Raw genomic sequence first — 15,313 nt, forward strand, 5'->3', positions numbered from 1 at the left:
AGATGCTCAAGAGACGTTTTACAATTGAAAATGTTTTTCAATTACAGATATTTCGAAACAGCATAAGATTTCCATTATATATGATCTGTCATATGAGAGAGGCCTTTAACCAGAGCAGAGAGGGAGTTAGAAACCTGATCAGGGATATTCTCTACAATTTGGAGCATAGAAAAGAGTAGCATGGCTTCATTTTTTAACTTAAATGCCTTTTGCCCACTCTCAACATGCGTCAGATCTAGCAAGATCTGAAAGAGACGGAGAATAGATGCTATAGAAGTGTAGAGATTTTTCATCCTCTGGAATTTCTAAAATAGAAGGTACTTAGGTAAAATTAAATGTGTTCTAGTTTTAGTGAGTCAAACATATTTGTTAATTGAATACAAAAGAAAATGTTGACAGACTCAGGCAGCTTACTAAATTTTAGATGTCTTTCACGTCTTGGAATACAAGCCAGTCTTTCAGAGTTCTAAAAGTGTGCATTAAAAAAATCACAGCCCCAATAGGACTATTAACACAATGCCAGAATTAGCAGTAGCAAGGTTGATGTGATCATAAAACATGATGACATCAAGTCCTTCTAAAGTTCTTGGGTAAAATTCCTAGTGAGTGAGGGGGCTCAGCATAAGGCCATCTGCAGAGTGGCCTCTCAGTGTAGTCCTTTGCTGGGATGAATGCAAGTAAGAGTCTAGGGAGAGCAGAATATTTGATCAGTGGCCAGTGACTATGTTTACTCCTAATGGGGGTGGGAAGATTTACTCTTTTTGGGGGGTAACCTTTGATGAGTTTTCACCTGGTAATCATTAAAAAGTCCGTTATATTATGTTAAGATAACTGTGATGTTATGACCATATTAAGGTATCAAAAGAAACTATATTTTGACAAAAAAACAACAACCTGATGTTTCCCCTTTGAATTGTATAGTGCTTTGAAACCTTTAACTTCTCAAAATTTTCATGACTCCAAATTCATTAATAATAACTTAAAACTATTTTTAATGATTATCAAGTCACTTTATTTGACTAGTGAATTCCTTTAACATCTTCAACATTTTTTAAGCAAAAGTTATTTCTATGTGTGTATGTGTATGTACATGTGTATATGTATAGGTGTGTGTATATATGTATAGACAGATAAAATATAGTCTTTGGACAGCTTTCTCTTAGAGATTCTTGGCTGTAGTATGTTGTGTTCAACTCAGGTGCCAAAGGAGCTCTCTTCTTATGACATATAAATATACATTTAAATTCTTCAAGAAGTAGTTTGTTTGAATAAACTAGATACTGTGGAAACTGAATTCAGCTCTTGTATATCTAAAACTGATGAGTTATTTCTAAATTGTTGATTGTCCATTTACTTACCTTCAGTGTTAAGATAATGCAGGTAAAGCTTAGTCATTGGATAATAAGGAAATGATTACTTTTCTAAAATACCATATTATATTTTTTTAATTTGTAAAGGAATCATGCCATACCAAAAAATAAAAATCAAGAATTATTTGAATTTTGAATTATAAGCTAGTTCTTAAAAATACATTTTATACCAACTTTCTCTGAGGAATTTTAAAATATTTTACATGTTTCCCCTTAGTTTAGAATACATGGAGTTGTAAATTTCCATGCCTCTTTTCCTAACATTAAGTTTTATTATAAAAAAGCAACTAGTGTTTGCACAAAGAATATAAAAATCCAGTTTTTTCATAAAGGTGAATTTAAGTATTTTTACTGATTGAAATGTGGAAATAAAATAAACCAATCTTTCAAGAGAACTTATTAGCAAATGACTCAATTCTTATTCTTCTTCTCCCAAGATTTAAAAAAAAAAAATCGCCATGAAAAGCAGCTGAGGTATCTCACTGAAGTAGGAATCTAAAGAGCTCCTCTGAGTGGATAGATGTCAGTAACACTTAAACACATCTGAAGGTAAATGTTAAATTGTGATGATTTTATAAAATTTAATTTGCTTTTTGGGTAGAATCCCTGGATAGATAAGATTTTAAAATACATGATGTATAGATAAAATTACAATTATCATTTTAATAATTTTCCCTACAGTAAAGTTAACCTAGCTCTGAGCAGTGAAATTATAATGGCACTTTAAAACAAGTAAGCAGTAACTATCCTCCAGTCTGTAATGAGATAAGGTGCTTGTGCCAGATTATAAACCAACATACTGCTTTCTTTATCAAGGAAGTCTTGTTATGAAGAAAAGTCAGCTGAACCAGTGTGATTAGTGACATGATTGATTTTTATTCTGGCACAAGCTCTTTCCTTCATTTTAGACAAATCACAAACAGTTCATGGGCCATATTTTAAGTAGCCTTGCTCTAGGCAACATTTATAAATATTGATATAACTGTTTACATTTCTTCTGTTTATTTTTGAATTTTAAGTTTGATATCTGACTTGGAAACTTGTCCTTATTCATTGTTGTATAAACAACTGTACTTTAATTTCAAATTGTATTAAAATTATCTGACTTCCAATTTAGGGGATTATTATCAATTTATAATTTTATAGAAGTATTTTAAAGAACAATAATTGTAAATTTTGCATAAATTAAAATTGCCCTGCCATCTTAACTTTCATTAGTCATGTTCATGTTGCTTAAGGCATATGGACAGAAATTATGATTAATATTCCAGTAAAAAAAAACTTTATTGTGTCAACTTGATCCTTCTGGCTAAAAATTAAAAAGCACTTTTTTACATTTGTAGTTGCCGTTTGTTCTTAAAAGCTTTCCTGGATGTTCTAGCCCTTGACCTAGGTCGTCTTTGAACTCCCTTTCCAGTACAGGTATGTTTATTAGATCCTGTCTACAGGAAAGGCCACATAAATTTGAAAACAAATAGGTCTATTCTCTGGTAATAAGAGATTCCTGATCATCACCTAAGTACACATTTGGGAATAACACTAATTGGGTGTCGGGCAGATGGGGAGGGTGGGATGGGTGTATACCTACATAATGAGTGCGGTGCACACTGTCTGGGGAATGGACATGCTTGAAGCTCTGACTTGGGGGGGGGAATGGGCAATATACATAACCTTAACTTTTGTACCCCCATAATATGCTGAAATAAAAAAAAGAGATTTAGAAAATGTCAATGAATGACAGTGCACTACATGTTACACAGAGATGAATAAGGGATTTTTCAAGAAATTTATAATCTGGTTGTGAACTAAGGTTAAGCCTATTCCCATTATTCATGGTAGTTATGTTCTATAAAGTTCCCACACTCTATTAGTGACTACTGAAGCATTGCTCCTAGGCCCTGGGACCTAGGGGAAATACAGGGTTATTTCATTCAACATTCTGTTCATAACATTTTTGTCAACTGATAATATTAAATACATAACCTTGTTTTATGTGCATGTCTGTTTAATGACACTTCAATATATATTGATGATTCATTGACATTGAACTCATGGCCAATAGCACTAAAACTTATGCCTGAATGAAGCTTACCCCATGTATTTTCTCTGAAAGGCACTCAGCTTTAACAGAGCATAGGAACACTACACAGAACTTCAGTACTATGCTTCGGGACCATTTTAACACATTAACTGCCATGTGAGTTGTATTAATATTTAACTCATGCTAGTTTTGAGCCCAGGGCCTCGTGAAGCATATGTAACTCATGTCTCTTCACCTTGGGAGCTGCAAGAACTATTTTTCAAGTTGCATATAACTCATGCACAGAAAACAATAAAAAATGTTTTCATTAAATTAGAAAGGATTGTTCTTGAAGTTTTTATTTTTTTAATAAAACACCATGGCCCCAAGGAAAAAAATTTTTTTTCTAGTGTGGCAGTCAATGTGTTAAACTATGAACACACCAACAAAAAGTATAAAAATAATAACAAGGACACTAAATAGCCCACAAAAGGACATTTGTTTTACAACGAAAGAACTGAAACAAGAAGACACAGTGTCCCCTTACTCAACCTCAGCTGAGAGTAAGTTGTGTCAGGTGACTCAATTTTTTACGACAGCGAATATTGTCTGCAAATGACCATAAAAGCACCATGAGTGTTGATTTTGGAGTTACAAATAGATTTTGACAAGAAGGTGAATTCACAAATAATCTGTGAATAATGAAAGTCAACTGTATATGGTGAAATCACCATGTAAGAGATATGAAGCGTGATGAGAGAAATGATATGCAGAAGTAGGAAGGAGAAATTAGTATGTGTTGGAACTTTTAAATTATAAGCACTTCTCTTTCTGGTTTTATATTTTATTTTCTTATTCTGACACATAGGCATTCCCAATTTTTTCTGTTTAGCTTAGATTTTACTCCTGGGCACTGAGGTTATATGCATTATCTTTATTTGGATACAATGTATTAACAAGTACCTTCAAATGTAAAATAGCTGTATGTCAAATCACGATCATAGTCTCCCTTTCAGTATTACCTCCTCACACAAACTTCCTGGCTTCGTGTTACCTCCCTCAGTTAACAGCACTATTCACCCACACATCAGAACTGGAAATCTCTAGGTGTCATTTTGAAAATTTTGTTTCCTTACTGCACCCCTTCCAATTAGTCATTAACTTCTATCTTATATCTTAATATATTTTACAGTCATCTCTTGATTCCTAGTAGTTCACAATCTTTCTTCTAGATCTAGATTATCTATATCATCTAGAAAGAGGTCAGCAAATGTTTTATATAAAGGGCCAGTTACATATTTCAGGCTTTGCAAGCTAGGCAATTTCTGTCATTGAATTTCTGTCACAGCTACTCAGTTCTGCTGCTGGAGCATGAAACAAATGAGTGTTCCAATACAAATTTTCAAAAACGGCCAATGGGGCATTTAGTTTGTTAATCCCAATTAGATTAGTACAATGGTATTTTAACTGGTTCTCCTAGCTCTAGCATAATCAAGATGGGAGGAGAGGCCAGAAGCAGACAGGGCAGTGTGATGTCATAAGCTAAGGGAGAAATGAGTCTCATCTAAATTGACTGTCTAGGATGGATGTGGTGGCTCATGCTGGTAATCCTAGCACTTTGGGAGGCTGAGGTGGGAGGATCGCTTAAACCCAGAAGTTTGAGACCAGCCTGGGCAATAGCAAGACCCCGTCTCTACAAAAAATTTTAAAAATCTTAGCAGGCTTGGTAGTGTGCACCTGTAGTCCCAGCTACTTGAGAGAATAAGGCAGAAGGATACCTTTCAGCCCAGGAGTTTGAGGTTGCAGTGAGCTATGATGATGCCAATGGACTCAAGCCCTAGCAATAGAGTGAGACCCTGTTTCAATCAATCATCTAACAAGCTGACTTCTAAGAGGAAGAGGTCTAAGAAATGGTCGCTGGATATAACGATTTCACTAGAATGGCAAGTTTGCAAGTGCTTAAGAAAATAGGAAGTAGAAGCCAGAGATTTGAATCATTCTTCCAAGAAATCTGGGGGAAGAGGGAGGATAACCATAATTTGAAGAGTGTTTAAAAAGTGTTTTAAAATGAGGAGAACTTGAAAATGTTTGTAGGCAAAGTGGAAGAAGGAGTCCACATGGAAGCTTCAATTAAAGTATATGTCGGTGCTGATGATTGATGACAGAAAATTCCAGAGAAAGTGAGATCACAAGCACAAATAGGTTAGCCTCAGCTAGAAGAAGAAAAAACATTTTTTCACAGACAAAAGTGAAGAAAAAGAAAGGAAATGACAATAGAGATGAGAAGTAAGGGGCTGATCAGTTTCTCCTTTAAGATTGCAGCTGGTCCATCTTCTGCTGAGAGGGAAGGGGCTGGAGGGGAGTGTGGCTTGATTTGTGAAAATTTGTTCTGAGGAACAGAAGAGTCCTTGAACAGTGTCAAATGGGTAGAACTTACTATCAGGAGAGACACATTAAATACCAAACTTCTTAATTTGTGATTAAATAATTTATTGTATAAAGTGTGGGGCCAAGTAATCTTGGTAATAGTAGCTTATAATTTCTGCCTGTGTTTTTCCATTTTGTATCAGAAGACTGTGCGTTTTTGCATCAGAGGAGGTATATGGTATCACTCCAAATGGGGCAAAAAAAGCCCAAAACTTTCTATTGGGACTTTTATTTGCAAATACATAAATCTATTAAAAATAAGTTTTAAAAGAGTGGAAAGGGCTCAGAGGGAAACAAGAAGAGATTGATCTCTGGGTCTTAGAGCAAAATATTGCAGCACCTGTAGAGAATGGTCCAATACCAGGAATGTGGCTTCTAGGGCTAAGGTAGAATGAAAAGGGCTATCTGAGGGTAAACATTGTTTTTGGAATGAGCATGGCAGGGAGAGGGAAGATAGCATTGAGCCTGAGAAGAGTTTCTCACATGGGTCTTATTATAGCTATTCTTTGATTTTGGATCACAACCTCATGAACAGAATGCTGTTACCATAAAGACAACAGATTTCATATAACTTGTTCTAACAGGATCTCTTGGTGGAAGCTGAATGCATAAAACCACAATACAAGTCCCTAATGGTAATTCTATGATTGTTGAAGACGATGTAGGTTGGCCAACTCTCCAGCCATAGCCAAGCTCCTCCTCCCTTGACTGCCTCCACTACAGAGGCTATTCCAGCTCACTTGGAGTTAAGGATGAACTGGAAGTCTCCTGGGTGGCTCTTTGATTTCTTGATGGGAACCAGAAATGCTGCTGAAAGCCCCACACCTCCCCATCACCTTAGATGGGAACTGTTTCCACCATCTTGTAACTATGAAGGAAGGGAATCCTGGAGATGCTGCCCCTGACATTTTTGACCCACTGTAGTCACTGAAGCAATGGGAACAGTCATCTCCTTCTTGACTTTTAGTATGTGATAAAAATAAAGATCTATTTGGTTAAGCCATTCTCTTTTGGGTTTTCTGTTATTAGCAGCTAAAAGCATCTTAACTGAAATAATCATTCATGTTTCCCAAACTCACATTCTTCATGATGTGGCAAAGGTATGCGGCAAAGAAAGAAAGCACCTTGGGCCCAATTATGTTCTGGGAACACTGTATTCAACAGTGTTTAACATGCATTTCTACTGCTGGATTCTTTGGAGGCTTTACTCTGGCAATCCCCAAGTGAGGAACTCAGTGTTTAGTGTGTTTCATAATTATTAATACTTCAACCATGCTAACATCTCTTTGGATATTATCTGTGGGCAGTTACTTGGAAAACAGTGCACTAGGTGCCAAAGCAATGTGTAGTTCAACACTTTCTGAAGATCTGGCTTATCCAGGAATAGAATTCAAGTAATTTTGTGAGAAACAGTCAGTTCTTATATTGGAGAAGGGACCGGGAAGGGTAGGCTCCTAAATTCCTGATTCAAGTAAGATCATTTTCACTATCCCTTTTTGTAGCACTGTAAGCTTCATATATTTATTAGAAATCACCAGTAGGTTCTGATACAACATACTCTGATTGTCACGGACCCTCAATATCTTGAAGATATTTTCTTGATAGAAAGTCATTGTTGTGGCCTTCTGCTGGGGACTCTTAGCTCAGCCATGCCCTGGCTTCCAGAACCAGTAGACTGCACTCTCACCACTCTTTCCTCTCTTATCAGTTTACTGGTTTTGTAATATTGTCCACATCTGAAAGCAAAGGCCTTTTCATATCTTCTGACTTCTTTATTTATCAAAGCTTTCCTGTGAGAATAGAGAAATTCCAACATTGTTCCATATGGTTTCCTCACAGCTACACACACACACACACACACACACACACACACATTTGTATCTTTCTATATGGAAATGTAAGTTTTTCCTCATAGGAAACAAACTAATCTTCCAGCTTATTGAAAAGTTCTTCCCCTTAAAATATATTACTAAAGTCACTATTCAAGAATGTCTCCAGTGGATGAGGTGGATGCAAGTGTGGTCAGAATCAAATGAATAATCTCTCACGTTTAGGTCCTGTATCAACCCTATGCTGTGGTCAACTCTCAGAATAAGAGAAAAAGGGATTATTTTATAATTAGTCAGAAGGATTCCACCCTCTGTGGTTCACCACTGGAATTTAAATTTAGTAATGGTAATACCCATTTGAAAGACCAAAAGAAAGATATGTGCTAATTATACTGATATTTCTAGCCAGATTGTAAAATGCAACTGGGTCACCAACTACAGACACACTTGTACATGTACAATCACTCTAGTTATATTGAATAACAAACAAATGGTGCATAATGTGTGTGGGGAAAATTATAAGATGGAATTACTGAATAAATAAAACATAACAGATTCTCCATGTCCTCTAATGCATATCAGAGCCCTTCTTTACCCTGTAAATCAATAATCATGAATAAATCCATGAGGCTTCATGATCTTCCCTGGTTTCAACTTGGATCATTTTATAACTAAATTTTATGATTGAATTAACTGCCTATGTAGTCATACAAAGTCAAATTTTACAGATAGAATACTGAAGTTTGTTTCTTCCTCTGAAAGTAGTTAGCCCAATTTAATAAGAACGTGATTGGGTTTTAAATTGGGATTTGCACAAAAAGGCCTCTGAAATAAATGAATATTTAAGTAATCACAGACTAAAGACTATTGAAAACAAGTTTAAAAGGAGAAAAAGAGCTTGGCCATTTATTTAGAGGCCTTTTTGGCTGCTTTAACCTGTGTGAACAGCAACTACCTCTTTCTTTTACAAAGCAGCAGTAATCAGCTGTTTGCTTCTTTGATTAGTTCTGGTCCTAATTCATTTAATACTAATGATGAAGCATGAGATACTACAAATAAATCTGTCTCCTTTCTTACGAGAAATAGAATAATTACAATGGCCAATGGCTGGGGCCTTTTTCATTACTAAACTTGCTAGAGATTTAATTACTTTGGCTATGTTCCAGTACCCCTGAAAAACATGACAATAATCCCACAATATTGTAAGTAGTTGGTTTAATTTTGGAAGTTCTTTACAATGTGTGTTTTTATAAAATAGGGGTGTGTGTGTGTGTGTTCATATAAAAAATATTGCCTATGGGTATGTCTGTAATCTGAACTACATAATGTATAAATTAAAGGAGAAAGCATAAAGTTTGCCAAAGGCCTGCTATGAAGCAGGAATTGTCTTTGGCTCTTTTATTCAAGCTGTTGCATTTCATCTGCACAACAACCCCGCAAATCAAATATTGTCCCCATTTTGTGGGTGATAAAACGGAGTCTCAGAGAAGTTGGGTAACTTTTTGAAGTTACCTAATTACCATAAGCTGGAATTTGAGCTCAAGTTCAAGCATTGACTTCAAATGCTTTTGTCCTTCCTATCACACCAAATTTGAATTAAATTTTCCAACATAAAATTAAAAAACTAGGAGAAAGTGATTGTAATCTGTATCACTTTTTAAAAGTTTGGATTAAATTTAAATTTTTGTGTTTGATTAAAAACTGAAAATGTATCATGAAGTCAATTTTTTTTTTTTTTTTTTTTTTGAGGCAGGGTCTCACTTTGTCGTTCAGGCTGAAGTACAGTGGCACGATCATAGCTCACTGTAACTTTGAACTCCTGGGCTCAAGTGATCCTCCTACCTCCGCCTCCTGAGTAGCTCGGACTACAGGCCTGTGCTACCACGCCTGGCTAACTTTTTAGTTTTTAGTAGAGATAGGGTCTTACTATGTTGCTAAGGCTGCTCTTGAATTCCTGGCTTCAAGCAATCCTCCTGCCTCAGCCTCCTAATGTACTGGGATTATATGAGTGAGCCACTGTGCCTGGCCTCATGGAATCAATTAATGTTAAGGTAGAATACTCTATATTGCAATAATTGTTGCATCACAGAATGCATTAGTTTAAGTATTTGCAAAATAGAAGAGAAAGACATGAGCAATTTACTAAAGTGATTCCTGGTGAGCCTTGCACTATGCTAATAGGTATTGTACAGATTGCCTGTATTCACACACAATTTGCTATATGTGAAGCAGAAATTGGTATAAAATGAATCGTCCATGATTTTTTTTTTTCCAAGATAAGTTCTCTCTCTGTTGTCTCAGCTAGAGTGCAGTGACATCATCATAGCTCACTGCAACCTCAAACTCCTGGACTCAAGAGATCCTCCTGCCTCCTCCTCCCACGTAGCTGGGACTACAGGCACGCACCACTACACCTGGCTAATTTTTTTGCAGAGACGAAGTCCCACTCTTGCTCAGGCTAGTCTCAAACTCCTGAGCTCAAGCAATCCTCCCGCCTCAGCCTCCCAAAGTGCTAGGATTATAGGCGTGAAGCACTGTGCCCCGGCCACTCCCATGATTCTTTATCTATAATGTTTGAAAATATCTTGTAAAGATCTCTCTCATTGGAAGACCTCCAAGCAGAAAAAATAGCACTGGCTCTGAGGCAGGAAATGCCTGGCTCATTCCAAGGACAAGAGAGAGGTGGGCAGCGACCATGTCAACAAGCTTGGCTTTTACCTTAAGGCCACAGGGTACCATTAAAGAGCTTTAAGATGAAGTTTGACATAATCATATTTTGTGTTTGAGAGGGATCATTGTTTGAGTGCTGTATTGGAGATGGATAGAAAGGGTTAAGTCTGAAGGCAGGGACACCACTTAGGGGGATTATTTCAGTTGTCCTAACAATAGAATGGTGGTATCTGAGGAAGTTGAGAGAAAGGGGTGAATTCAAATAGTATTTGAGAGGTGGAACTGACAGAGTTCTCTAATTACTTGGATGCGTAAGATAGGGGACTTATGAGGGATGATTTTCAGGTTTTTCTTTTGAGCAACCATTCTGATGGTTGCCTATTTAGTAACACAGAGAACACTGAAGGAGGAACAGATTTGACGGGAAGATGAGTTCAGTTTTGGTTTTGTTGAGTGTGATGCTAGTTTTTGGTTATATGGATTGAACAAAGCCTTTCAAACTTTTGGCTAGCCAAAGGTGTGGCTGGCCATGGAGATGCAAATTTAGGTGTTGCCACTGCATAGCTGATTGAATGAGGCAACTGTCTAGCTCTAAGCAGAGCAGTGAAATTGGGCAAGGCGCTGAGATGCCTTCCACAGTTCAGATCTCCATATTAGGGAGTCTTATTGACTTGCTTTGAAGCCAAGTCTTCATTAGGATAGCATTTGGGAGAAGGAGAAAGGTAAGATAGGATGGAGGGAAGTGACTGGATGAACAATGGAAGGAATTCAGTCTTTTTCCCATTCCCATTGACAGAGAAGAGCAATCACTTAAATGGGTATGGGGGTGGGCGCTCACATGTTTATGGGTAGCTGCAGGAGTGGTGATAGGTGAAACATATTTCCTCCCTTTATCTATGCTCCTTTCCCAGTCCTTTAAGGCTTTGTACTCAGGTTCTCTCTCTGTTCTGAAAACCTCTTCTCAGAGAGGATCTGAAATACATATTCATGCAAAAGTGAAAATGACTAATATAAGCTTAACAAGTTTAAATAGCACCAATAGCTGATTATATTTTCCAAAAAAAGACCACAGAACTAATTTATGATCTCTTATGCTTTTCTGCAACCTTGCCATTACCTCTCCCTATCCCCATTGTGTGACTGCACAAATAGGTGACTTTTGTGAGCTGTCAAGTGCTCGTGAAAAGTTAAACAAAGAAATGCCAACTAAATCAAATTGGCCAGACTGTATTTATTCTTAGAAAGGTTAGAAATAGAAATAACCTAACTATACATGAGATTTATATAGAGTTGTCAAAATTTTTGCAATATGTCTGACCTTCAAATATAAATAAAACCTTAATCCATTCCCTGGATAAGGAATGCTCACATTTGCTTTGAATTTATAGTAAAAGCCTGTGAATTAGATTAATTTCTCCCAAAAATAGTTCTCTAGTCTCACTCAGGAAACATAGTCTCAACTCTGTTGTTACAACAGCAAGTTTTATGAGTCAACCATCTGAAAATGAGACGGGGAAACTTCAGCAATTATCTCTTATGGCTGCAAGATCATCTCAAACATGTGTAAAGAAATTTGTTACCAAAAGGTGCTTTGCAGCCAGGAAAACTATTTTGTCTTATTTATCTTAGATTTTACTTCTTCAAGTGTCTAAGTTACATGTTGGAGGGTAGTTTGGCATACTGAGATGCATTTCCTTATTCAGAAACAATACTACTTTGCAATATCTATGAAATCCTGCTTAAGGATAATTTTTTCTTTGCTTATTTTTTGATTGTTCATTTGTTTACTTCATAGATTATTGAAAGAGGAGCACGTAAAGCTTTGAAAAACATATTTTGTGCCACAATAACTTTATGCAGCTTGTTTTTCTCAGAGGCTAGGGATATTCCCATGATGTAGGCAAGCAATGAATCTCTGGCCACAGTTCTTGCAACTGCTATCATTTCAAGACAAACCACTAATTGCTGAGGAATTTACTGGGAGCTAAAAAAGAACTTTTCTTCATAGCATACTCCTTGAGACCTCTTGCAGATTTCTCTTGTTCTCTGCCCTGAGTTCTCATTATCCACTACAGTTCTCATTCCCTACTCTCCATGCGAATATATTTTAAGGCAAAACTACTTTTGAAGAACAAAATGTTCTGGTGGGTTTGGATCCACAGCAATACAGCGATGTTGGCACAGAGCTGTGGACACATGTCCAGGGCTGCCGTTTGCAAATGTGATAGCAATTTTACTAAAAATAAGGACTTTCTTTGCAATTTCTAGAGGTATGGATAGAGGGAAAACTGCAGTTGCCCTTTACTTTTCAAATGCCCTTTCATTTCCTGCTGTGTGCTGATATTTCAAAGTCTCCACACGAATTAAAGTTCCAATGAGATTTGCCATAGTGGTTTCTTGGGAATGTCCATAAATATTTTTTTTTTTTTTTTGCTTTGGTTTTTGTTCTCAGCAGAAAGTGTTGTTTGTGGTTATCCCTTTTCTAAATTATATCTCGTTTTAAGATCTGAAAAATGAACTTTTGTGTTTTTCAGGAAGTAAACAACTTTTCCCCCCTGCCCTGCACAGGGCTGAGGGGTTTTACTTTAGGAATATGGAGCTAGAGTTTTTCAATTACTGATTCCACTTGATGATGACAGTGAACTCACTAACATTTTCCCCTTTTCAGTAAATTTTTGCTACATTTTTCTTATGAGTGGTCATTGTTAGCAGGTTAATTATTTTACCACATAAAGTGGTGATTGTTCCGTTTGCCCAGTGCACTGAATAATTCAGGATGTTCCTTGTGTTGAGACAACTCATCACTGGGCTTCTGCAACATTTGCCAATTTGCTCACAGATTTTCATCCATCCAGGGACTTAAAAGTTTGGTAACATTGAAATGACTGTAAAGAAGAAAAAATAATCGTGCAATTCAAAGTGGATCCCCTGAAGTGTAAACCACTTCTGGGTTCTGGGTCACAAAGCAGTAAATATACTACTCTCCAAGGCTTTGCAATATTAACTATGGTGGACAGCACCTGTTTTCTTCTCCATTTTTTTTTTTAAATAAAAAGATTCCATTGAAGCAAATGCAAACACACACACACACACACACACACACACACACACGCAGACATACTCACACACAGGAAAATGGAGTAGGAATGCAAGGGTATTTGCAAATTCAATTCCTTTCCATGGCTTGCACCTTCTATTCCCTGGGGAACATTGAGGAATGTAAGAGGTTGTTGACTAATCTTGCTCTTTGGCATCTCCTCCTTAGGTGCAGCCACATAGGACTGAGCAGGTTTCAAATGTACCAAATGTGTGATGAACCTACGGATGGTGATAATAGCTAAAGTTTATTGAGTACTTATTTGTCAGGTACAATGTAAATTTTCCCTTATTATTCCGTTTCTCATTTAAATCTCATAACAACTGGCAGAGGTAAATATTATCATTACCCCTGTTTTACTGGAGTTAAGTAAGTTAGCCAAGATAACATACCTGTCTTAGCTTGGACTGCTATAACTAAGTACCATACACTGGGTAGCTTAAAAAACAGAAATTTATTTCTTACAGTTCTGGAGGCTGAATGTCCAAGGCTGAATCTGCTGGCAGATTCGATTTCTGATTTGCAGATAGTTACCTTCTTGCTGTATCCTCACATGGTAGAGAGAGAGCATCTCTTTCCTGTTTCATCTTATAAGGGCACCAATCCCATTCATGAGGGTCCCACCCTTGTGATCTAACAATTATCCCCCAAAGGCCTCGCCTCCAAATAACCATCACACTGGGGGCTTCAACACATGAATATTGGGAGAGACACATTCAGTCCAATGAGCAACAGCCAATGAGGGGCAGAGGCAGGACTTAAATGCAGGCCACTCTGGGTACCAAAGAGTGTTTGCTTTCTACCTCTGTTATTTTGGACTCAACTACAAAAGTACCTACATCTGTCAGCAGTTCCTATTATGTCCACGTGCTTCCCATGGACAGGAGTGCAAGTTTGCAAATCTCAGCTGCCCACTGAAATAGTGCATAACCACCTCATGTATTATACAAAATGTCTAACAAGAGACACTAGAATCCTGTGTGTTTACAATGTCTTCAACAAATATTACATTCTATATTATTTGTAATTAAATTGATAAAAACTGGTAGAATATAAATTTTACAAAGAGAATGCCAATATCTCTTTAATAGCATTTAGAAGTTCATAGAAGTTTAAGAAGCATCATATTATATTTTATAAATTTTTCTTATTAAAAGGATTGTATTATATTTAATTAAAGTGGTAAATGTATTCACCATAGAAAATATAGAAAAACAAAAAATTTTTTGAAAATTTAAACATCAACTTAGATTCCTATATTTAGCAGTAACCACTGATAACATGTTGGTTTATCTCTTTCTTCTGGAAAAATTATACTATTTTAAAGCCCATCAGCTAAGTGAGAGTGCCTGTTTCTCTTCCCTTGCCAACACTGGTCATTATCAATTTTTAAGTCATTACCAATGTCATAGGAGAAACATAGTATTTTGTTTTATTTTATTTTTCATTTCTTTTATCACTAGGAGGCCAGACATCTTTTCATTGTTTATTGGCCACTTATATTTCTCTTTTTATTACATTTTGAGAAGTAAGATTTGAAGATATTTTTTGGCTCAGTTTAAGCAGTACCAAATATCCTGATGATAGGTTAAAAAATAAGTTTTAGATTTTTTTTTTCTGGAGCACTCTTCTTTTATTTAGATGCCAAAGCCATAGCCTTTTGAGGTTGGAGGGTACCTTAATGTTTGCCACCTTGTAGGCACGGCCTTGGGCACAACTTGGCAGACTTTTCTGCTGCTAATTGGCATGTACATGTTGGGCACTAAATGAGCATTTGAAGAAACATGCAAATGAATGACTAGTATGACCGAAAGTGGACCTTATTCTGATCTGACTAAAAACTAAAATGCTGAGTTACCAGGTTATTTGTGGCTACAAAAATATTTAATATTATTGGCAG

The sequence above is a fragment of the Eulemur rufifrons genome, chromosome 1, assembly GCF_041146395.1.
Source record: "Eulemur rufifrons isolate Redbay chromosome 1, OSU_ERuf_1, whole genome shotgun sequence".
NCBI classification, from domain to species: domain Eukaryota; kingdom Metazoa; phylum Chordata; class Mammalia; order Primates; family Lemuridae; genus Eulemur; species Eulemur rufifrons.